We start from the raw sequence: 18,283 nt of genomic DNA, 5'->3' as shown, positions 1-18,283 counted from the left end.
TGGAAGAGGAGTTACTGGCAGGTGTAAGTTGCCGTATGCACTCTAGGAACCTAACATTGGTCCAGGAAACACTCTGAACTTCTGAGCCATTTGTCTGGCCCTTATAGTTAACTACATATTTATACATACTATTACATTGAATTTCACGTTTTGCCTAAATAGGTTTTGTTGAATTTAAAGAATCTGGAGAAAACAATCGTTACATTAGAATTTATTTACTTTTTTACCAGACTTTGAAAAGTATTTGTAAATTATTTTACTTGCCCAGCTCTTTTGTAACTGTTCATTTCCCAGAGACTAAAAAAGAGAGAGAGCTGCACTGTATAATTAGGATGCATACTTTAGCTTTCCTCTCAGAAAAGTAACAGACCCCTCTCCTTTTCTTATCATGTTTTCCAAGTCACTCTGCCTCCTTATTGTCATTAAATTATTCTCTGATATACATCACTGGATGTGACTCAGCGGCTGTTAATGAAGTGTATCATGCCTCGCTCTTTTGTATTGTATGCTCATGGTAATACATTTCACTAGCGTAACAAAGTTGTTTCCCAAAAAGCCTTATGGTCTTGATAATGTTCACTTAGGGGAGATGGATGAAAAGACTCAGGGCACTCAGTCTCTTAGTGAATTCTTGAGCATATTCTTTTGAGTAGTAAGTCAAGGTAGATATGAAGAATATAGCACATTCATGCTTATGATCAAATAAATAATAGATATGAAGGTTTGGTGACAGTATATGGTTAGTATCAAGATAAAGTTCTAAGAGAGTTGTTGTAATGGTAAACACATTAAGAAAAATGTTACAATATTTCTGTAGTAAGAAAAGATACGTGTCAGGTATTAGAAAATATTTGTTTGTCATGTAATCACAATATGACCCTTGAAGGGCAACTCAAAGTAATACAGATTTGGAGACATGCCATTGAAGTATAAGTAAGCTGTCACAATGTCTTCATTTTTCAAGGGCACAAATCAAAAACAAGTAAAAATTCATTGACATAGAGGAAAAGATGGAAATCAGATGTAGTTAAGAAAGGCACTGTGCCTCAAGTCTCAAATAAAAAATTTCTGGGAGGGGGAAATGGTCTAATTCCCTGACATACATGTTCCTTTTGGAGAAGACAATGTTTGGGAGAATATATTTTCCTTTGCAGCCTCCAAAGTTAACAATTTTCCAATTGTTTTCGTAAAAAGATATTTTAAGGGCTAAACAAATGTTTTATTAATTCTGTGATGCAAAATGTATTTTTTCATATCTAATGGAGAGAGCACAAGACTCAGTTCTTTGAGTATTTGTCCTGAAACTGCTGTTTCGATATGGAATTGCAGTTTTTGAGTGTTTTGAGGTGGGAACCATATAACCTAAAACTTGAAGACTTTTCTTTCCTTTCTCAACTTCCTCTGCTCATTCACCTTTTCATTCCTGAAATTATGAGGGAAGCACCAGTGACTCTAACAAGCAGTACTTCATATCTCCCTCCCACTTTGCAAATTTGTTAATTTTTGTTCTCCTCCCTTCCTTTTAATCTTTTTTTTTGATATTTAGACACCATCACTGGAGATAAGAGTTTCCTTATATGATAGAAATACCATGATCTATAAACATCTTCTGTCACTTGCTTTTCACCAAGTTCAGCAAAGAGATGCAATGTCACCTTGTTGAAAGCAAACTTTAGTGGCTTTTGGGAAGTAAGGCCCTAGGTTGGAGGAGTCTCTGGATAGAAGCATTTTATGGGATCTCTAGAAATTAGTCAGCATGACTATTCAGCAACTCAACTGGAAATGGAATTCCACAGATGAAGTCTCAGCCATGCTGACACTTGGCTACAGGTTAGTGAATCATTGAAGACTCAAGTAAATAATACAACCTCCTACTAATTCACAGGAAATGACATACAAGGAGCATGAGTCGATCTATGCTGCTAAATTTGTGGAAACACTGCACATTGTTATGCAGAAATACGTATTGAACAGACCCCAAGTGGAAGAGTAAAGAAGCCTGTGAGTGTCAAAGGGTAGGGGAAGGAACAGGACAGCTGCAGCTGGTGACTAACATCAGGTAGGAAGAAAGATATCCCTGGAGGTTGTCAACTTTGGCAAGAGGACTGTGAGGTGGAGTAGCTTCTGGGCAGTGTATTAGAAAGTGGCTTTGTGGTCAACATCTGTGGAAAGTATATAGAGAAATAGGTCATCCCTGCATAGGCAATGGAACTTTCATAGAGAGTCAGCCAAAGCATAGAATGATATCATGCTGAAAATTTCAAAATGTCATGACCAAAATGGCTGACACCTGGTCCGCAATAGTCACTTGTCATGGAATATGTGCCGACTCAGAAAAGTCATGGCCTTGGACAGTGTGACACTAGCAGAAGGCTCTGTATTGACAGTAATAACTTGCCCTTTATCACTATGTCCGTTATGAATATGCACACAGACAGACTGATGACCCAGCAGAAGCCACTCTACCATTATACTTGGGTTTCCTCAGCTGCCTCCATATCTGGTTCTGCTCTGTGAGTGCAAAGATCTCAGAGTGATAATTAACTCTCTGCCCTCGAGTTATAATAGAAAACTTCAAAATAAAAATTAACTCAAAATAAAGAAAGTAACTCTACTTATAATGGATTTGATCCTGTAATCTAATGTTCTAAAGCCACAGCAGTAGTTGTTATGATTATGCCTAGAGCACAAAGTATAACTACCAATTCCTAAAGGAAGAGATGAGAGAAATTTCCCATCTAAGGAACTGTGGCCATTCTCAAGAGAAGATGCTAAAGAAGATCTAATGAAGTGATTATCAAAAGTGAGCATGTAGAATGAAAGAAACAGACAGGCATATTAACCCAATAAAACTACAAAATATAGGATAGGAAAATCTGTAACTCCATGATTTATCATAAAAAGAGATTTCTGTGGACGAAAAGAGTCATAGGACACACACACACACAGACACACAGACACACACACACACACACACACCAGAAAGAGGTGGAGGGAGGGAGAAAGAGCGGAAGGGAGGGAGAGATAGAGGGAGGGAGGGAGGGAGTCTTATATTTTTCCTTTCCCATTCTCATCTTGTGTCTATACTTCCCACTGACTCTACCAAACATAAGATACATAGGTAGGATAGCCAATTCATGTATTCCAAATTGACTTGATTCCTAGTCCATTAGTTGCATGGACTGGCCCTAGAGAGCTATATTAGACAATGCAAAGTACTCAGGAGTTGAAAGAAATTATTTTAAATGAGGACACAGAATAAATGAAAGACAGGAAACAGCAAGCCCCAGACATTTAAGCGATGATCAGTAAACCCATTGATGAAGTTGACTGGGAGGGCCTTAAACAGCTGATTTGAAATAAAACGTGGTTCCAAAGGAAAGGTAAGGAGAGGCAACACAGCATAATGCAGACACAGACATTCAATGTGAATCCAGTGAATCCTGATGAAAGATGATAAGACTGATTTCACTGTAATCCCACCTCGCATCCCCAGTTACCACTTCATGAAGTCAGACCCAAATTAAGGGGCAATTAAGCTGGAGAATCACGTTGTGATCAGGAATGTCGATTTATTCCTGGCTGCCCCGTTAACTTTCCTGTACTCAGTTTTTACTTCATTTCTTGGGCACAGAACATCCTAGTCTGAAACTTCATCTTTGCCTATAATTATCCGATCTTCCTTCACTATGCAGGGCTGCAGCGGTGCTGATGGATGAGGCGTCCCTGGCACATCCACACTCTACTCTTTTGTGTGGTGTGAAATCACACAAGCATGTGTTGCAGCTAATTAATTGGTTGACCACCGATCCCTCAAACATTTTCTAACATTATTGCTTTCCTGGCTTTTCACACCCACCCTGTCAATATATTTCACCCAGTCTGCCAACTCACCCTTAACATGCAATCTAACGTTAATTGAACAACAAACTTTTTAAAACTGTTTCTGCACTTTTCATTTTGCTTTCCCTTCTTTGTTATTTTATCTCTAGGGCAATATCTCCTCAGAATTTTACTGAGGTGGAACAAACTCCATTTTAAGATGCATTTGCCAACACATTGCAAGTAACATTTTAGAGGGACTGAACTTTTCTTCAGTGATGAAACCATTTTTGCTTTATTTTTTTTCTTTCTTCAGGACAGAAAATTACATTTTCTTTTCTGGGGGGGGTTCGAGACTGGGTTTCTCTGTATTGTTTTGGAGCCTGTCCTGGAACTTTCTCTGGAGACCAGGCTGGCTTCGAACTCATAGAGATCCACCTACCTCTACCTCCTGAGTGCTGGAATTAAAGGTGTGCGCCACCAACACCAAGCAGAAAATTACATTTTCAAGGCAAGTGTGTGTATCAAACTTCCTATTAGGTATGCATACTATACATATTTCATTTCTCAACATGGTATTCACACACACAAATTCACAAAAAGTTAAGTTGCCCATTCTGTGTGCAAGCTGTGGTTTGGGTTATTATATAATTGCTGCTCAATATCATACAACCAAAATATTTCCAGCCATGATTTAAAGTCTCTTGAAACCTTAGTTCTTAACTCTCTCACTTTTAAAGCATAAACTATGTTTTACCACATTCCTACCATTATACTGTCACAGTTTTTATTCTATTATGTACATATTTTCTATCATTTTTGTTTTATCTGGTCATATACTTCTGACATATCCTCTGCTTCACTAATACATGAGTGTGTAATAACATGCCAGTTTTGCTTACTTATGAGTTGTTTCAGTAATTATATGATTTGGTTTTCTGAATATTTGTATAAAACTAAAATTTATATGTTGAAACTTAATCTCTAGACCATTGAGCTTGGATATGGGGATTTTTGAAAGTAGTTAAATTAGGATGGAAGCTTCCCAAATGGGCCATGTCTCCTTTATTCAGGAAATGCCCCATAGTCTCATTTTGTATTCAGCCATCTGAGAATATGCTGAAATATAGAAGCCTAGGAATAGTAAGTATATTTCAATGAGCTATTTAGGCTGTTGGATTTGGATTTTGGATAGACAGCCTCCTGAACTGTGAAAAGCAATTTCTGTGCACTCTATTCTATCTGATCTTATATGTTCTCTTGTAGTAACTACAAATGGCCTAAGACATGGTGATTAAAGGTTTTGTTATTTTAAAATATTTTCCTGGTATATAATATAACTCCTAGTCTGATTTTTAATTACATGAAAATAATAATGGCATAATGTTTTGAAATTGATATAAAATAACCTGATTTAGTGTCTGTCCTACATGTTAGTTTCATTGTCTTAAAAAAAGGACTTCCAATTTTTGGATCTAATTTTGTCTTTTTTGTCCCTCGTTACTATTACCAAAACAAGTACTATGAGGAAAAATTTACGAAGCTAAATTGAATTTGTACAGAAGACGGAGAAAAGTCATTTCAATCAGGAGATTGACAACAGACAACACTGATTTCTAGTCATTAGAGGTGTTTATCTATTTCTGGGTTTTACAGGACTTTTCCTACTAATCGAGGTTCTGAACTCCAATTTTTCTTCCCTGATTTCTGTAGATCTAGAGGAAGCTCTGTTTATCTCTTCTGGCTCTGAGCAGTCAGTAGTCAGATCAAAGAGGAGAGTGAGATGAAGTGTTCCTTTGCCTCTCTAGGCACCTGTCCTGTTTTAGACGTTATTCACACTTTTGCTATCTTTGTTGCCTGTGATTCCCCCAGGAAGTGTGTAGAAATCAAATCCAAGCGTCCTAATTGAACTCTGCAGAAGATTCGGTTAAAAAGTCCCTGTCCCATCAGCACAGAAGCAAAGCAACATCTGTGTTTAAAATGTGTGAAAGATTTCAAAAGGTTAAATAGCTTCATTGGTTTGTATCATTACAAATATAATTGTCATCTGAAAGTATGGATGGGGTAGCCAAATTCTGGGATTCCAAATATAAAAAAATTTTCTCCATTGTTAGAAGGCTAGGTTTACAATCTTGTAGAGTTTTCTTGGACATTCTGCAACAAAAAATTTGTGTGCATTTTCAGAGCCAGCATGCACTGAAGAAAATGAGGCCTTCAGTATGCTAGCATGTTTTTAAAACATCAAGTAGAACCATAAATAGTCAAAACAAGAAAACTCTATTGAATTAAACATTTGCCATTAAAAATTGTCTTTAAAAGGGCTAAACAGAATGATAAGTTATAGAGTGCCACAATTAAAAATTAACAACAATGGCGTACATTAAGTGCTTCTTGCAAACTAGGAGCTCTATAGCCTAGTCCTGGACAATAAGTCTATGAACAAGTCCCATAAGTAAGGCTTGGAGAACATTGTGGAAGAGGGGAGAGGAAGACTATAAGATCTATAGGGGCAGGGAGTTTTCTGGAAGACTGTTTTCTAGCGAGGTCAAAAGCTACACCCATAAACACTCACCAGCATGGCTGTCTAACTGTGAGCTGAACAATGAAGACAACAATTGACATACTAACGTTGAGGAGGAAAAAAGCATGAAATCTTAACTGCCACAAAGAACTACAGCAGATAACAAATGGTCAGACTAGGTGTAGTAATAGTTTTCCCCAGGAAAGAGTACATGAATTGGTTATCCAACACCAAATGAACAGCACTGAAAACATACACAATAATATTATACAAACTGAGTAGGTTACATTAAGAAATACACAAACACACACACATACACACACACATATATATACATATACATATATGTATATATATGCATAATTACGGACATGTAACAACAATTAATGACCAAGGAGGCAACAGATTTGAAATAGAGCAAGGAGTGATACATGAGAATATATGGGACATTTTAGAGGAATAAAAGGGAAAGGAAATACAAGACATGATGCCAGTCATTAACAATATAATTACAACACAACCCCTACACCTAAAGCCGAGAGAATATTGCGGAAAAGGGATTAGGATCCAAAAGATCAGAACATGTGCTAGTAGATAGTCCTACACTAAAAATAGATAGATGATAGATATATAGATAGATGATAGATAGGTAGATAGATAGATAAATGACAGATAAACAAATTATACAAGCTATATAAGAGGGAGTGTAGTATCTGGTAAGAGTTGGGAATGGATGTGGCCAAAATACTTTGTTTGAAACACTCAATGGAATATAAAAATGTATACTACTTAAAAAAATATTCTGCCAAGTAACCTTCAAATTAAGCCTATAACATATCAGGGGGCTTCGCTGCTAAAACAGAGAAAACCAAATGGTACTAAGTTACTTGCCCATGACCACAATGCTGTAGAACTTGTTGAATCATAATGCACTAAAGGATCAGATGAGCGTCAAGATTCAATGGGTATTCTCAAAGTCATAGTTCCCCCACGTAGCACCCAGCCTTATCACTAGATGGCTACCAAACTCCCCATTCATTCTCATTCTCTGTCTCTGAGTCTCTGACTGTTTATCTGTCTCTATCTCTCTCCCTCATTCCCTTCACTCACCATTCCCTTCCCTTCTCCCAACCTGTTTCTTTCTCCCATCTGTCCTTCCAGGGTAGGGGAGATTAACAGTCCACTTATCTGAAGCAACAAGGCAAGTGGGTAGCCAGGAGAATGGAGTATATCTTCAATGCTCAGTGTGGCAAAGATCAAAGCTTTTGCTAAGTAAAGAATATTTAATGCTTAGTCAAAGCCCCAATGCTTAATATAAAGTAAGAAACACACACACACACACAAACTCACACACGATGTCAGAAGTAAAATGATAGACATTAAACTAGACTAGACTTTAAATTAAGGAAAAGTATAGAAAATTGTTTGGAATTTATTATCATAAAGATAATGCTCATTTCCTGCTCACTTGACTCCACACCTATGTGTGGAAGAAAGGCCAAGCTATGGCTGGACATCCCTCAATCAGACTAAAGACTGTTGTCAGCATATAGTCTACTGAGTGCTATGAAAGAATCTCTATTCTCTTATAAACAGATTTACAATGGTGTTATCTTGCCCTTTTAAATCAATAGCATGTTTCCAGATAACAAAACATTTTTTCATAAATACCAAAAATTTTCTGAAGAATTTCCAATTTGGTATAGGTGATTTTATCTTGAATGACTTTATTTTGGGATGAGTTAGATATTTAATTAAAATGCTGTTTCTCTTTATATTGCCTGCTAGTTCTGAGCCTGGAGTGTTTGGGGTATGTTCCCAGGACTTTCTCCCTGAAGTGAGATTCACTTCTAAAACCATCTACACCAATATGGTTGTCAACCAGAGCTGTAGGCTTGAATGTCTGTGGCTCATTTTATTTTGCCAGTTTGCTCTCTTGAAGCAGGCACAGGCAGGAATGAAAACCCAGCTCTTATTGTCTTAACATAATTAGGTTTATTTATAAGGCATTCCACTTGATAATTAGTCATTAATAAAAGAAATTTAAAATAAGCAATGTTTTCTGCAACTACAATCCACATTAAATTGCCTAGGCATTCTTGTATGGGTTTGATCTTGAGAATTCATTGCTTATCTTTTCTGGGACATAGCTTTAAATTCTCTCTGTGATTTGATTTCTCTGCCTCAACTCAATAGTGCCAGCCTCCTTTTTTTCCCTTTTCTCTTCTTGTAGTTTTCTTGAGGAAACCTGGCTAACATTTTCTTTTCAGCTATCCCACATACTCAACAGTTCTGAAATTACACAAGGAGATGTCTATGATCCTCTAAATGTGCTGATCTTCTGATATCACAGATTCCTTGTAGGAGCAATTGAAGTGCTTATATGTCTATTGAATTTTTTCCCAATTAGGGGAATTTTGTGACAAACAATTTTTGTTTTAGCTGCAGTAAATATCCTTGAACTAATCAAGTCTATGAGAAGTTTGTGATTTTACTCATGATATGATGGACATGTCTTTGAATTCTTTACCTTTCCCTGAGTCTGACAGAAACAAAGTAATGGTTGTCAGATGAGAATGATTTCTTATGACCAACGGAACTAGCAAAAACGGCATACATTAAGTAGACACAATATATCTTTTTATGTATTTGTTCACATTGCTCTGGACTTTCTATAGTAAACGCTTGGGCATTTAATATATCTAATTTCCATTGCAATGCACTACCAGCATAGTAAAGGTGACAATTTTAAAAATGGTTTCTAGTTTTTGTATTATTGAAGAAGTACAAGATTATTCTTTGATGTCTAGTGCCATAGAAATTTAAGACAACAGGAATATGTCACATAAGATGTATCCAAGGTGGGCGTAGCAGTATATCCTCATAGTGTCATTTGGTTTCCATGGTGAAGCCATTGACATGCATTACTAGGAATACATTTTTATATGATGGAGACATTTACAATACAGTACATGATGCATAGCACACATATTGTGAATCAAACAAAGTATTTCTATTAAAGGAAAGGTTGACTTATGATTTGCTGCACTGAGAAATAACATATACCTTTATTTCTAAACCATTTTATGCCTTAATTTTAGCTTATATATTACCTTACCCTTGTGTGAATGTCAAAGCTGCCATTCTATTTCTAGTCCCCAGACTATATGTAGGTTTTAGATTAGAAAAACTAAATGTATTTCAGCTTACATTGTTTAGCCTGCAGTATCATTTAACAATAATGAGGCCAAAACTGTCCTTTTTTCCTATAAAACATATCATGTAATATTTTACCAAGGTATGAGATGGGAGTGTATAATGAACATGTCTTGTCCTTACTTCTTTCCAGCACAAAGACAGCTGGTTTTAGCCAGCTCCATCGAAACCTACTTCCCAGATCTGTTCCTGACAATTGACATCCTACTATGGAGCAGTCTTCCAGGCTGTCCTTTTGAATTTTCATTCTGTTATTCATCCTTTCATGGGGGAGGGTAAAGGAGAGGTTTCAATCCTCTTTATCTTTAATACCATCATAGATGGTACCCACTCTAGAATGTTACACTTCCTAAATATAGTCTGAGATTTCTGATTCCAGTTTTGCATCCTAAAGTCTTGTTGCTTCCACTAATTTGTGACTAAATAACATAACTTGATTATTGTGAAATTTGAAATCTATACAATGCAGAGTAAAATGTTCTTGCAAGCTTAAGTTATGGGCCCAGCACGCTTCTGCTGCCCAACTCCGCTAACCACGTTGCAAGCTAAAGTTATTTAATTACCATTGAACAGACACTTGAATTCCATATATATATATATATATATATATATATATATATATATATATGGCTGGATGCTTGTAAGTAGGATCAAACTGTGCCCGACTAGTATACCTCAGAAAGAAGATTGAAACCGCAAAGAGGAGACAATGAGGGGACGATAAATTGATAGGAAACTGAAAAACTAGTAATATTTATATCTAGAATTAGCATTCAAAGGAAAATAAAAAGTGTAGAATTAAGGAAAGCATAGCTAGGTTAATAGGTATAAACAATAAGAACAATGGTGTTGGTTAATATCTCTCAGTGCTTAAAGCACCTGTATTTACAAGGATAGGGACTAGAGTTCAGAATTCCAGAATACACTTAAATGCCAAGTGGTCTAGATGTATTTCTGTTATAATCTTAGACATTGGAAAATAGAGGACACTGATCCCTAGACCAAGCTGGCTAGTGAGACTAACATGATATGTGCACTCTGGGTTCAATTAAGAGACGCTGCCTTAGTGACTAATGGAATGAGAAATATGAGAGAACTCTAAATGCCAGCTTCAAGGTTCCAAATACATGTAGACACATAAGCATGCTCACACATATGTAATCATAGAATACATAAAAGTGCATATCATACCAATTTTAAAACGAAAGATAAGAAATGTAGGATCAGGGTAATAGTAATCAGAGTATTGCATTTTTGGTATACTTTGATCCTTAAATAGGTAAATTAAGAATGAAAGAGAAGTAGAGGTGAGAAAAGTAGATTCAGCTACTAACCTGCAAATCTAGGGGACCCTTTGGAATTTCCCTTGTCACTGGCAAAGTGTATGTCAGTGCCAGAGCAGAACAAGGTAGATTAGACACTGTTGAGCCTTTGCATGCTTAGAATGCATACACTAGTGTACCAATACCAACTCCAATTGTCTGTGTGCATACATCAACCATCACCTTTGTTGGCTTTAGTTTCTCCCTGAAAACTACATATGTGTTTATGTATTAAAATAACTTAAAATAACTATATATATATATGTGTGTGTGTGTGTGTGTGTGTGTGTGTGTATCAGATACTGAAAACTGACAGTCTCCTAATGTCTCTCACAACACTGTTGAGGGGATCATCATAAGGCAGAGGGAATGAGGATGGGGGAAGGCAAGACCTACAAGAGCCATGTTTGTCACACTCAAGCTGGCCAGAGACACTTCAGGAATGTTTTAGGCAAAATTATATAATCAATAAGATGTTATGACTCAGCTTCCCGCTGGAGCACATTGATGGGAGGAGACCTGCACATTGGAAAATACAGCGATTATTTTTTTCTTCTGGGAAGCACAAAGAGCAATATTGGACAACCCTATAATTAACTGTCCCTTTACTTTTGGAGATATCGACAGAAAGCCAATAAAGCTATGCATATAAAAGGCAAGTCTCCACACTAAAAACGGTAGAGCAAAGAGGAACTTACTTTGAGAAAATGATTATACAAATCATAGATTTTTCTCTCTCATAGACTAATGATTTTTATGTTTCCCATATGTGATATACATATAAATATTGCCACATAATAGGAAAGTAATACATGCAGGGGGTTCTATAAAATATAATTATCTTTTAAAGTCTGTAGATTTTTACTAACATTTATGTAGATCTTTAGGGTTTATAAAATCTTTACAATGCCTTTGTTATTCTTTCCCTTGTTTAAAGAATATTTAAGGGCCTGCTCTTGGTCATGGAATAGATGGCAATATGGTAAGGTAATGTCAATGAAGACACTGTAAGGATGCTTTGGTGCTTCTTCTCAAGATCTGGTACCAGGAAGACTGAAGCAGGAGGTACAATCAGGTAAATGCCAAGTAATCACAACCTTTACTTGAACTTTTTCATCTGAAACACAAAAGTCATAATGGAATTCATTTTTTAAGAATTCCTGGGAGATAGATATCCTAACCGAGTACAACTAGGTGTAGCAATTTTTATTGTTTTATCAATCAAAATAATGATCAGAAGTCAGATATTAGGGTAAAACCTGATAAACCCATAGAGAAACAGAGAATAATGATCAACAACCTCTACTCTCCATGCTTTCCTTCTAAAATGCCCACCAATCTCTTTGGGCCCTCTCTTTTGTGTATTTCTCTTTTGTGTCCATCTATCCCCCTGAGTCTTCCAGAGTACTCTATGGTCCATTCCTGCTAGGTGAATGTGGACTCCCCCATCTGAAACAGGGCCATACTGCATTGCTGATCTTGAAGCAACAACCCAAACAAATCTCCTGAAACAACTAGGAAAGTGGCTAGCTGACATTTGGGAACTGTAAGCCTTTCTAGTTTTGAAGGTGAATGGAATAGCTAGTGTATTGATCAAGTGCATACTTTAAAACATATATCTTTTTGTAAGGAGACTGTAAGCATGGCTGCGAGCAAGGAATGATTGTGGACTTAGCAAATGTTGGCTCCTGGTGATATAAAGCAATCAATAGGAAGAGACTGGGTCTGTACATTGACATCCATGAGAAGCATTAGTTATGTCATGGAACTTGTGGATTAGTGTTGTGTACCAGTACCTCCAAGATTAAAACACTACATTCTACAGGGAAGTTCCTGCAGGAAGCTAAATAACTTAAAATAGGTTCAGGAAGTTCCTGAAACTGAGCAGATTCCCTGGGTGCCTTCCTGCCAGAATACACAATTAATGCTGTAAGCCACTCTCAGTCTAGGTTCCAAGAAGACTGATACCACATTACTGCTTGGAGGAAACAGAACCCAGCAGATCTGCCTGCAAGAGGTTTATACCAACTTTGGTACCTACAAAAAAAGATACCCTCCAATCTGTTGCACTAGCTATACGCTTTGTGGTAAGCTCCAAGGCCCCACCTTTTCTGAGCTGTCACCCATTGTGGGGTGGGCTTTGGTGGTGCAGCTATCATTTGAGTCATTTCTGCTCCAAAAGTCATTTCTTGCCCATAATCATGCATGTAACCCTTTGGTTCACCAACTTATACTTCGGCTATATCAGTACTTTTGTCTGTCATGGGCACCCTGTCTGGGTTGAATACACACATGTATACTATTTCCCCAGGAAATATTTTGTTCCTCAATATACATTCATACTTAGTACACATACTTCCTGTTTTAGAAAAGCTGAGTTACCTAAGATCTTGCCCCCTAGACCTGTAGTATCAAGGAATCCACCATAGATATAAAGGACGCTTAATACCCCTTTGTCCAAGAAGCCTCAGTATACTGAATCCTTTAGCTGGTTGCTCTTCCTTTAATAGCAGGGACATAAACTCTACCTGTTACTTATATATCAACTTCTTCTTTTTATTGCACAGGAAACTTGCTCAAACAAGTTGTCTATTTTCTATTTAATTTTCACTAGCAAGTAGATAAATATCATCAGTGCTACTACTCAAAGCATTATTCTTTTTCACTTTCCAAAACATCCCACACTCACAGCTGGGACCTTGAACAAGCAAATATTTCAAGTTATTATCATCTGGCAGTTTCCTGTTCTTCCTCCCCCACTCTTGTAAGTTCCAGGTAGATTCCATCACAATGCAGTCAAATAGCCTTGACCTCACAGACATGAATCCAATGGTCAGCTCACTTCTGGTAGTTCTTTGCAGCAGTTGATCACTGCTGTATGCTCTCTTCAGTCTATCTGTATTCTTGCTCGGCTTGGGACAATAATGTCTGCAAAGAATTCTGTTTGATTTTTCCTGTCTCGCCAATTTCCTTACTCAACTAAAATTAAAATAGCAGAATTCTTTTCCTTTTAACTCTACAGTTGGAGTGAATGCCCTCAGTGTCTTCGTTAAAAAATTTTACTCTTGTAATCTTGATTCTTAATGCATAGTTTCAACATCAACCAACATCTCAAGCTTGGCATGCTCATGTATTTCCAAGTCCCTATGTAAAACAAAATTCATTAATGTATATAACATGAATCTTAAATTTAACAAAATATTCAATACCCTACCCATAAATCTGCTCTTCTGCTTACATTTTTATCTTTAAAAACCAAGCATTTCTTTCAGTTGCTTGACAAAAAGCCAAGTGAAGGCTGTCTTCTCTCCTATTTCCCCACATTGCTAACCTTGCCATGTCTTATCAGTACTTACTTATTTGTAAAATGTACCTAGACTTGGGCCATTCTCACTACTATTTGCCCCAGGATGATTCAAATAACTTTACTGCTCCCCCGGCTTCCCAGTGACCCTGTATTTGTTTTTGTTTGATTTGTTTTTTTACTAGAATTATAACCTATCTAATCCCCTATGTGTAGGGGTGAGCCCACAAGGGGATGGGAACAGGTGAGATATTCAAGGAAAGGAAAATGAAAACCTTGCTCTCTCTTGGAAGCCTGCCACGCTTCTATCATCTAGCTTGTGTGTAAGTTCTTTCTCTGGTAAATAAATATACTAATTTCCATATTGCATTGACCTCCCTCATCACCTATGTATGGCCTAGAACTCACTATGCAGCTCAGGATGGTCTTAAACTCATTGTCCTACTCACTAACTCTGCTGCTTGGGCCTCCCAGATTCTGGGTTACAGTCATGACCCAGCCCCTCAGTTGCCTCCTGTGCTCACAATCTGATACATGCAGACCCTCAAAGCAGCTATGCTGATTTTTTTAAGTCACTTCATTTGTCCATGTTCAATATCAGTAACATTTTCATTTCTTTTGCCTTCCAGAAAAGACCAGAAAACTAAAGCTAGAGAGAGACAGATCGACATAGAGAAACAGAAATAAAGAGAGAGAAAGACAGAGACAGAGTGACTACCTAAAGCATACTTGAATAGAGGGGTATGAAAACAATGAGAAGCTAAAGAGGGGAATGTTAGCAATATAGATTTCTGCAATTTCTTCTCCAGGAGAGGATGTTCCCTCAAGCACTCTGACTGTGTCGGGTCTTGGGTTAAACATTCTATTTAAGTGAGAAGGCATTGTCAGATAACCTGATGAATTTACTCTCATTAAGTTGCCAGGGCAGCTCCTCACTTAAGAATATTCTAATTAAAATACATCCAAGCTCAAAGTCCAACTGCCCTCTGTGAAAGAGTCACAGATTACATAGCCGGTGTTCTTCATTCTATTCTGATAGTCAAAGCCTTATACCTCCCCTTTCCACCAAATGCCCCACATTCCAGCAAACCTGCCACATCTTTTCTTCCCTTCCTTTCCTGCACAAACTTCTCTCAATGCTCACTACTGACTCAGTTCTCTAAGGACTTACAAGTAATTAACAACCCTATTTCTTCCACCAGGAAGTCCAGCCATCAACTGTCTTACCTTTACTTTGACCCATTTCTTTCTTGAAGCCTCCTCAGTGTGTACCAAAATTTATTGCTTTTGAAATTTCTTAATAGTCTTCTCTTAGACAAACCTTCTGATCTCTGTGTGCTATATGTATTATTCTCAATAACAAGTCACAATGATTAGATCATCTTTACCATAATTTTACTCTTTACCTATCATTTGATCACTGTACATGCATGTACATGCATGCATACACACACACACACACACACACACACACACACATGACACAGTCAGCTAGATTATCTGAGACTCATTTTAATGAGATAGTAGGCTAAGCCCTTCACTGAAGAGCATCCATTAACTTTTTGCAAACATTATTTTAATCTCTTGATGACTTGGAGTAACTGCACCCTTTTACTTCTTTTCTATGGCTTATAACCATATAAATCACTTGTATATAATTCTATATGCTTCAGTTCCATTATATTTCATACACTTTATTTAAAAAAAGAAAGCATATGTATTGGAAATGATATCTGCTTAGGTCAGTATTCTTTTTTCTTTAGTATTTGGCATATTACATAGTAATAGAATTTATTAATTTTCTAATAGCTTTATTCTAAATGGTGCATTCTCATGAGTTTATTTGGCAGGATGAAATATTTAATTATGGTTTTCTGCACTCTTATTTAAATAAAATCTTTAGCCACAGTCTAGGTCAAATGCCAAAACAATATTTTATATTCCCTCCAGAAGTCAGCACTAGATATTTAAGGAACAAATGAAAGATAGAGAACACAGAAGGGGCATGAGGAAAGAAATAATCTGTCATTTCCTGGCTGAAAGGTGACCCTACTAATGGTGTATTTGTTAAATTAAGTGACAGAGGCCATGAAGCCAGGGATGGTTCTCATGACAGATTCAGCTGACTGAAGATCCACCTGCCCCTTTTACTTTGTTTCTTTTAAACTTTGCTGAAATGACTACTAAGCTTTATCCTTATGATTATCTGTTACCCCTTGGGCTACATAACACTGTTTGAGAAATGTGAGCTGCTAAGAGCATATCTCATATTCGTGTGTGTGTGTGTGTGTGTGTGTGTGTGTGTGTGTGTGTGTAGTTTTTTTCTGCTTGTTTGTTTTTACTCTTTGAGGCCCATCAGTCATCCAGCTCCCAAATAAATACACAGAGACTTATTCTAACTTATGAATGTCTGGGCTTAGCTTGACTTTTTTCCTTGCTAGATTTTCTAAATCAAACAATCCCATTTCTCTATGTTTTTTAAATTTTATTTATTTCATTAATATTTTCCTTTATTTACATACCAATCACAGTTTCCTCTACCTACTTACCTCCCTTCCCCTCCCTCCAACTCCCACGTAGCCCCTCCTTATCTGCTCCTCTTCTGTCTCTATTCATAAAGGGGCAGGCCTCACATGGTACATCAAGTAAAGACTGGGCAAGGTGATCCACCATGGCAAATAGGTTCCCAAAAGTCAGCTAAACTCCAGAAACAGGTCCTAATCCTACTGATAAGAGCCTTACAAAGAGACCAAGCTTCACAATTGTCACACACCTGAAGAGAGCCTAGGTAGGTCCCATTTAGTTTCCCTAACTGTTGGTCCAGAGATCACATTTCTCTTTAACTATGTTTTGTCTCTGCCTTTTTACCTTTATTCTATATGTCTTTCTTTCCTTGTTGCTCTGTGGCTGGCTGTGTAGTTGGGTGGCTGGACCCTGGAATCTTCCTCTCCTTCTCATTTTCTCACTCCCAGCTATTTTCCCTAGATTTCTCCTATTTATTCACTTTTCTCACAGCCCCCACTATTTCTTTCTCCTGCCTTGATATTGGCCCTTGAGGTGGTTATTAGACAAATCAGGCATTTTATGTAGGCAAGGTAACACTGCTTTGTGGAGTTAAACAGATGGAACACAACTTTGCATCTTTAAACAAATATTCCACAGCATAAACAAATATAACATATCTGAAACTAACATTCCACTATGTATATATGCATATACACACTTCCATGAAAGTCAGGTTACAGTGTTCTTATTAGCTCAGTTGTTCTATTTATATCTTCTTGTCTGAACCAGTTATCCTAACAATTTCTGGGCCTCCAACATACTGGTGAACAACCTTGATAGAATGTCTGGTGTCCGTTAGTATCTGCCTATGCCTTTTCCTGCTTAGCTCCAGACTCACATGGTTCCACTGATTCATTCCCTTCAGTGCACATACAAACCTGCCACCTTGGAAGGGATCACTGTCTCTGCTTTGTGCACACTGACAAATATGCATTTCTCTTAGACTAATCCATTCATCCATATCTGCCTCGCATAACTCCAAAGAGCATTTGCTGCATTTATCATCCTAGGTTCTAAGCAATCCAAGGTCTCTGATAAGAAATTTTTTCTGGATCTGTCTGATTCTGGGAAACCAAAGAAAGTCGGCCATGACACAAAACATGGTTCCATATAGCTAAGCACTTGCAAAGGTTAAATAAGGATGAAGAAACAATTACCTTCATCCAAACCTGGCGTTTCCAAGGGTTGGAATTGGCAGCTCTTTTTATTTCTCTGGAACTTTGTGATAAGACCTTTTTGAATGGTCATCTACCAGTTTCTATTTAGATTGTGAACATTCCAGCACTTCCAATATGACATTGAGGATCTTTCTGGAAGACCGTGCCTCAATTTAATGATCTATAAAATGTGTTCCAATTCCTGCATGTTTCAAAAGCTTCCTGTGATTTTTTTAATGACTGATATCTGATAACAGGCTTAGAAACATGAGCATCACATGTCAAACCCTGGTGCCTGGCTTCTGGTACTCTTGGTAAGAGAGGAGCCTATTTGATTTTTTCCACACTAAAATATGTAGGTTGAAAACTCATAAAA

This window comes from Mesocricetus auratus, unplaced genomic scaffold (assembly GCF_017639785.1).
Source record: "Mesocricetus auratus isolate SY011 unplaced genomic scaffold, BCM_Maur_2.0 Super-Scaffold_100024, whole genome shotgun sequence".
NCBI classification, from domain to species: domain Eukaryota; kingdom Metazoa; phylum Chordata; class Mammalia; order Rodentia; family Cricetidae; genus Mesocricetus; species Mesocricetus auratus.
Note: the sequence above shows the minus strand (reverse complement) of the source record.